This window comes from Podarcis bocagei, assembly GCF_964188305.1.
Source record: "Podarcis bocagei genome assembly, chromosome: W".
NCBI classification, from domain to species: Eukaryota; Metazoa; Chordata; class Lepidosauria; order Squamata; family Lacertidae; genus Podarcis; species Podarcis bocagei.
In genome coordinates this window covers 1,239,556-1,245,669 of record NC_138131.1, presented here as the reverse complement: position 1 = coordinate 1,245,669, position 6,114 = coordinate 1,239,556, and the positions used below count along the sequence as shown (strand labels likewise).

The 6,114-nt window shown below is 46.0% G+C and overlaps 1 long non-coding RNA gene across 1 annotated transcript in view; it reads left to right on the top strand.

The window, feature by feature from the left end:
- Positions 1-239: 239 nt before the first annotated feature.
- The window catches only part of LOC308577874, a 215,034-nt gene continuing 209,159 nt past the window's right edge, over positions 240-6,114 (top strand). The window contains exon 1 of the long non-coding RNA XR_014003741.1: positions 240-369. This is a non-coding gene — a long non-coding RNA (uncharacterized lncRNA). The remainder of the gene's footprint in view (positions 370-6,114) is intronic.

Sequence of the window (6,114 nt, the reverse complement as noted above, 5' to 3'; positions counted from 1 at the left end):
GTGTTTGGCTTTGCTGAACTCAGAGAGTTGCAAGCAAAGAACCAAGTACTTGCAGATTAAGCTACATCGTGCAAGAGAGTGTATTCAGAAAGGACTCATTCAGGTGTCCTACATGCCAGGAAATGAAATTCCTGCTGATCTGTTGTCTAAGGTTGTTAACAGAGAACAACTTAAGGTTTATGTACAGAAGTTCCAATTGGGTTGAACCACAGGTATTACAGGTTACACGGAAAGGGGGAGGATGTTAGGATATTTCTGTTCCACCTTAAAAGGGAGCAGGCTTTGTGAGTCAGAGAGTCTGCGCATGTCCTGTTCACAGGATGTTTATGTTTCCTATTGCTTTCGTTTTCTCTCTGTGTCGGAGACACTGTCACAGGCAGTCATGTCTTTCTTTGATCTGATCAACGCTGAATAAAGCTTGTAAATAATGCTCTCCTGAGTGTGACTTTTGGCTGTGCATTATCTGCTGATAAGAGTGTGCATGAGCTCTGGAATGTGGCAAGATATTTCCTAGAAACTCATGTCGCTAAATTGATGATACTGCGTGCCTACCAGAGATCGATGGATCGTCCGGCAGACGGCTTGGGGCCTTGATGGACTTTATCTCCCTGGCAGTATCCCAACACCCACACCCCCTGGCCAGCCCCAGAGGCACCATTCTCTGGGGGAGAACAGCTGGGCAAGCCTTGGGGAGGCAGAGATGGCATCCGAGGAGGGAGGGAAGGAAAGAGGGACAGAGGCCAGTGTCTCCCGCGGCACCCCTGACCATCATTCAAGGCACCCCAGCTGCCACAGCACACTGCTTGAAAACCACTGCAGAACTGGGATGGGAAAGGTTTCTAGTCCAACTAACTGGTCTGGAGAGGAGGAAAGGCAGCCATGCTTGCTCCTTTGTCTTCTCCGAGGAGACTTCCAGCCTGACTTCTCATCTTGAGGCCCCAGGGAGAAGTGGGAAGAGGAGGAGGAGGAAGCATCCCCAGAAGAAGTGTGTTCCCCACCAGTAGGTGCTTCCACCCCCCACTCCTAAATCTGCTTCCAACAGATACTGGGGGGGGGGGGGATCCTGACCATCTGGTCAATTCCTGGTGTTAGGAGAATTAGAAGGTCTAAGATATAAACACATACATAAATACCGTAAGTAGTTCTCATCACAAAAGAATATGCAGGTAAACCCACGAACAGCCAGGTAAACCCATCAAGAGGTTTCCTGCCAGACAGGAGTCTGTTGTAGGCCGCCCCTTCTGTGATGTATGTATGATGTATGGAGGGGTGGTCTTGGGCTCCAGGGTGGGCAATTTCAAATGTCTATATAAGGACTTGGTTTGGGGTCTCCTCCTCCCTCCTGCGTGGGGGGGGGTGAGCACCCTGTTGCAACAGTTAATAAAGATCTGGCTTACTAGCTGCTTTGCTTCTCAGTATTCTCTGGCTGGCCTCTGTTCTTTTCTCCTACCGATAGAGAAGGACTCTATATGGGCTCTGAGGTACCCCAGAAGGGAAAAGGAGCCGTTTTTTCCTTATAACACTGGCCCCCAGTCCCCACCCCCTTGCAGCTGACCCCTTGCTGCTCTCTGCTTGGCAGGGTATTGAGGAGGCATCCTGCTAGCCAAAGGAGACATGTGCAATTCACATTTGTAGTGTTCTAAATATGTACAAAGCAACCTTGCTGGGGGATGTGGATGAGGTTAACCCTTTCTCTCCCTGCCATGGTCCCATGAAGCTGCTGTATTTCAAGGGAAGATCCCTTGGCCCCCCTGGCAGAGAGAAAGACTTCGACTCCCTCCTCCCAGCCATCCCAGCAGCCCTCAGGCTTCCCCTTGGCTGCTTCTAAGGTAATAAACAACCACCAATGAATACCATGCCTACTTTGGATCTGAGAATTCAGAAGATCACCTGCCAAGAAGAATGCACAGCTATTTCTCCCCCTCAAGGTACCTTGTATTCCTCGACAGCCTCTTCCAGAGGAATCACCTCGTGGTGTTGGTCTTCTTGGATCTGCCCCAAACCACACAGATGGGGGCTTCATCCTCCTTGCAAAAGAGTTTCAGGGGCTCCTGGTGCTTCTCACAGACTCCTCCTTTCCCTCTGGAAGACTGAGAGTCTTGGCTACTTCGACAAAGGTAGCCAATTGCCGATTGCGGACGAGGCTCCTTCTCTGAACTCCAACTTGGCCTTGAGGACAGGAAGCCAGCCTCCTTTTTGCCCCGCTCCACTGGATCAGGCCGGACCGGCAGAAGTTGTGCCCACACTCTGGGATGGTCCCTGTGTCGTAAGAGAGTCAGGGTCAGAGAGGGGAATGAAGAAGGACCCTACCAATATCAAATAGATCGTATTCTGCCTTCACACCCTACAAGAAGGTCAACGGTGCCTTGGGGAATGGATCCTTTTTCGCTGTATCGAATTGTATCCTTTTTGCTGTATCTTTCTCATGGACTTTAAGAATGGATCTGAATGTACTTTTCGACTGAAATGTATTTTTCCTCAAAATGCTGTACTTTTCTAAATGTATCCAAATGTATCCGAATGGGTTTTTGTATTTCCCCCCAATCTCATCGCCTAGAGAATGTTCCTTAAATGTAACAATCACTTGTTCCAAATGTATTTGATTCAAATGTATTCGAGTGTATACTTTTATGGGGAAACGTAGCTAGGAAAATGTGGATATATATATATATATATATATATATATATATATATATATATATATATATATATATATATATTTGCTTTCGTAGATTTTCACGGGTACAGGAATGCAGGTTTTGGTGTTTTCGGGTATCTTCCCGTGTAAGAGTTGGGGTGTCTAGGCGACGTTTCGACGAGGTCTCACTCGTCATCTTCAGGCTGGTGCTTTCGGCTTCTTGTTACTAGAACAGAGCAGGATCTCAGTGTTTGAGTTCCTATAAATACTGTTGAGGGGGTGTGGTGTATAGCCTCCAACGTTCTGGGCAGAGAGGAAGTTCCCAGGTTATTGTGCCTTTTCTTCTTTTGTTCATTAATTACTTGAGGGATATCTTGAGTGATTTCTTGAGTGATATTCTGAGTACCACTTAGGAGGGTCATTAGGTGTGGATTAGTTGCTAAAGCTTTCGTGTCTTGACCTCTTGAGCTTGTGAAGAGTTTTTCTGAGTTTTTCTGAGAAGAGTTTTTCTGAGAAGATGGCTGTACTGCACTTAGTTGTGCTCTGGCTTGGCTTCGTGTATAGGGGCGAGCTGTGGTTTTGTGCCCTGTGCCAGCCAGATCTGTGTAGGGATTGCAGGGGGGTGCAGCATCCGGAGGTGCCACTATGGTTTGGCTACTGGATGGTATCTGTAATTTATCTGTGGAGAGGGTCTGGGTTTGGGTCTGGTGTGGTTGATTGGAGATGGCGTTCTGTGTGCCTCTGGTTCTGGTGTCGGTTTTTGTGGGGAGGGCTAATTTCCAGATGTCTGGCAGGCGGGACGTGTCGTCACGCTTGTTCATGTTGTGAGGGTGTTTCTCTATCTCGATGGCTTCCATGATTATTCTCTTGTGGTGATGTTCCATGTTAAAGAGCAATTTGGAATCTGCAAAATTAATTTCGTGTCCTGTTTCTTTCATGTGTTGGTAAAGAGAGGAAGTTTTTTCTTCTTTTTTGACGGCATTCTTGTGTTCTGCGATACGTGCATTTATTCGTCTGTTTGTTTGTCCAATGTACGTGGCTGGGCAGACTTTGCAGGGTATTTCATAGACCCCTTGGTTTTCTAACTGGATTTTATCTTTTGGGTTTCTGAGGATATTGGCTATTTTTTGGTTGGTGCAAAAGGCTGTTTTGATATTGTGTTTATGGAGGATTTTGCTAATTTTATCTGTGGTGCCCTTGATATAAGGAAGGAGGGCCATGCCATTGTTTTCTTCTGTGTCTTGGTTTTTGGGGGGTGTTTCTTTTTGGATTAGCTTCGTAACCCTGTTTTGCTGGTATCCGTTGGCGATTAACACATTTGAGAGATTCTGTAACTCAGTTGTCAAGTGGTCTTCGTCAGCCAGGCGTTTGGTTCTGGAGATGAGAGTCTTGGCTACGGAGTTTATTTGTGCAGGGTGGTGGTGTGATTGTGCATGTAAGTAGCGGTTGGTGTGTGTTTTTTTCCGGTAGATAGTGTGTCCTAGGGAGCCATCAGGTTTTTTGTAGATTAGGACGTCAAGGAAGGGAAGTTGGTTGTTGGCTTCTATTTCCATAGTGAATTGTATTTTGGGGTGTAGGCTGTTGAGATGTGTGAGGAAGCTATCTAGTTTTTCCTTCCCGTGTGGCCAAATTACAAAGGTGTCGTCAACATATCTGAGCCAAAGTTTGGGTTTGTGTTCTGACTTGTCTAAAGCATTGGTTTCAAAGTGTTCCATGTACAGATTTGCGATGACCGGTGAGAGGGGTGATCCCATAGGTGCTCCTTCTATCTGTTTGTATCTTTGTCCATTGTGGATGAAGTACGTGTTGGTTAGGCAGTGGTTGGTCAGGTCCAGGATGTATTCGGGGGGATTGTATTTGTTTTGAATGGCTGTCAAGGCTTCATTAATGGGCACTTGTGTGAAGAGAGATACAACATCGAAGCTCACAAGTAGGTCATCGGGATGTAGGTTTTGCTTCTTTATTGTTTCTATGAACTGGAAGGAGTTTGTAACGTGTGAAGCGATAGATTCTGCATAGGGCTGAAGTTGCTTAGCGAGAAATTTAGCGAGATTTTGTAGAGGTGAGCCTATGGAGCTGACTATTGGTCTGAGTGGTGTTCCTTCTTTGTGTATCTTGGGGAGACCGTAGAGTTTGGGGCATCTGGATGATTTTTCTCTGGGGATGATTCTTAGCTGGATTTCTTCACTGATAGGAGAGGCTTTTATTTTGGATTTGGTGGTTTTTTCCAGATAGGTGGTGGGATCTGTTTTTATAGGTTGGTAGGTAGGGTCTTGGAGTAGATTTGATAGTTTTGCTTGGTAGTCCGATGTGTTCATCACAACAGTGGCATTACCTTTGTCTGCTGGGAGAATGATTATGTTGTTGTCTTTCTTCAGGTTGGTGAGTGCTTTCTGTTCTTCTTTGTGTAAATTGCTTCTGGGTGGTTTGCTGGAGCAGAGGATGTTGGTGACTTCGAGTCTGATTTTATTGGCTTCATCTGGGTTGATTTTGGTTAGGCTAGCTTCGACTCCGCATATGATGTTTTCCGTGGGGATGCGTCTCGGGGCGACTGCAAAGTTGAAGCCTTTGGAGAGTACTTTGGTTTCAGTTGAGGTGAGGATCCTGTCTGATATGTTATGTACTGTTTGTTTCATGGGTTGTTGTGGAGGGTGGCTGGGCTTCTGGCGTTTCTCTAGTTTGTGGAGTTTGTTGGTGTGTGTGTCTGTCTTATGTGAGGACTCTGTTTCAGCTCTCCAAACGGCTAGTTGTTTGCATTTGTCCCAGAGTGCAGGGTGGATTTTGTTACAGAGTTTGAGGTGAAGAGTGAGCAGATCTTTGTTGGTTTGGTTTAGTAGGTATCTTTTCTTATGTAGTTCGTTTCTGATTAGGGATAGTTCAGTTCGTTTCAGGATCCTTTCGGTAGCTGGGGTTTTAGAGTGGAATTTAAGTTGGAAGCATGTGGGAATTAAGTTGTTGTCTCGGCAGTTGCGTAGGAACAAGAGATCACATAAGATGGTGGCTCTTCGGATTTCTAGTTTCTCGTAGGTTCTTGTCAGCTGGAAGGTTTCCTCCCCGTAGAGGTGAGATATTTGCTTTCGTAGATTTTCACGGGTACAGGAATGCAGGTTTTGGTGTTTTCGGGTATCTTCCCGTGTAAGAGTTGGGGTGTCTAGGCGACGTTTCGACGAGGTCTCACTCGTCATCTTCAGGCTGGTGCTTTCGGCTTCTTGTTACTAGAACAGAGCAGGATCTCAGTGTTTGAGTTCCTATAAATACTGTTGAGGGGGTGTGGTGTATAGCCTCCAACGTTCTGGGCAGAGAGGAAGTTCCCAGGTTATTGTGCCTTTTCTTCTTTTGTTCATTAATTACTTGAGGGATATCTTGAGTGATTTCTTGAGTGATATTCTGAGTACCACTTAGGAGGGTCATTAGGTGTGGATTTATAGGAACTCAAACACTGAGATCCTGCTCTGTTCTAGTAACAAGAAGCCGAA